At 44.0% G+C, this 1,510-nt stretch overlaps 1 pseudogene; it reads left to right on the top strand.

Moving 5' to 3' along the window:
* The first annotated feature begins 235 nt into the window (after positions 1-235).
* On the top strand, positions 236-353 carry LOC126185487 (5S ribosomal RNA; annotated as a pseudogene).
* Positions 354-1,510: the final 1,157 nt, after the last annotated feature.

Below are 1,510 nucleotides of genomic sequence, written 5' to 3'. Positions count from 1 at the left end.
GTCACCACCAACAACCATTGTATGAGTCGGGTACGTGTTTGAAATTGAACTCAAGTTTTCTTGGAATCTTCCAGCAGTTGTATCGTTCGGTATTATTTTATTCGGGTTGCCAAAAATGACCCCTGCCCATACTAGCTCATACGATCTATTTACTTCAATTTCGTGACTAGATAACTACTTCTAACATACTCGTTCACAGGTCCTTTGTAATAATAATCTGCCCTTTGTTAAAGTCGCCAACGGCTTTACCGCAGTGGTCACACCGGTTCCCGTCAGATCACCGAAGTTAAGCGCTGTCGGGCTGGGCTAGCACTTGGATGGGTGACCATCCGGTCTGCCGAGTGCTGTTGCCAAGCGCGGTGCACTCAGCCCTTGTGAGGCCAACTGAGGAGCTACTTGATTGAGAAGTAGCGGCTCCGGTCTCATCAACTTATATACGGCCTGGAGAGCGGTGTGCTGACCACATGCCCCTCTGTATCCGCATCCAATGACGCCTGTGAGATGTGGATGACATGGTGGCCGGTTGGTACCGTTGGGCCTTCCAAGGCCTGTTCGGACGTAATTTAATTTCTTGGTTAAAGTCAATTATCTCAATGGATATCCCCATTTGCAGCCCATATCTTCTATGGGATGATCATCAGTTCGTGTCTGCCCCGTATACATACTTTAGTTACCGTGTCACATGCCCTCAACGCCACCAGGCGGCATCCTATGTCACCGTGGGCTGTGCCTATGATGTGTTGGGTTACCAGTGTATATCATGACTTGATTCCAGTGAGCAGACTTTTGACGACGGTTTCATTTTAAGTTTGAGATTATTTATTTTTGTACATGGTAGTTTTTCCGGTTACATACTGATTTGCACTTAAAGATGCAGCTGCAAATACTGTGAAATCGATAGTACCTAAGAATAAAAGGATTTTACAGCTGCAGTGGTTTTGTTTCTCAACATGATTTATCATGGGTGTGGTTGGCAGGACTATAAAGTTTTACAAAAATTATGTATTATGTATCAGAAATGCTTCTCGCGTCGAACTGAAGCCATATCCAAACATGCTAGACCTGAGATGGTTGATTCCTGAGAATCAGAGGGAATGCTTTGTCACTGAACCACTGAACAGAGAAAGTATAAGTTGGCAATATAGAAAAGGACATCCGCTGTTGACATTTAGTTGCGTATCCACAAACATAGGAGATATGGTAGCATTATGTTTGCAGATTATTCAGTCATGCCACCGTACCAGCATGCAACGCAAACAATGTATTTATAATATTTTCAATAAGATGTAAAAATACCCTTGCGTCATATTCCAGTATTAAAATGTAAGAAACCTTTCATACCGTTATGGGCACTTTCTCCTGCTTCTGACGTGATGGGTGGTAATATGGTGATGACCGATAACATATTCTTGGTTGCTACTGTTGCGACCGCAGTCTGGCAACATGCCTTGTTAGGGACATAGCGAACGAGCGCCATTCGTGACATACTGAGCATGTTCTTAACGGCATG

Source organism: Schistocerca cancellata, chromosome 4 (genome assembly GCF_023864275.1).
Source record: "Schistocerca cancellata isolate TAMUIC-IGC-003103 chromosome 4, iqSchCanc2.1, whole genome shotgun sequence".
Classification (NCBI taxonomy): domain Eukaryota; kingdom Metazoa; phylum Arthropoda; class Insecta; order Orthoptera; family Acrididae; genus Schistocerca; species Schistocerca cancellata.
Note: the sequence above shows the minus strand (reverse complement) of the source record. Positions and strands in the feature narration are given on the sequence as shown.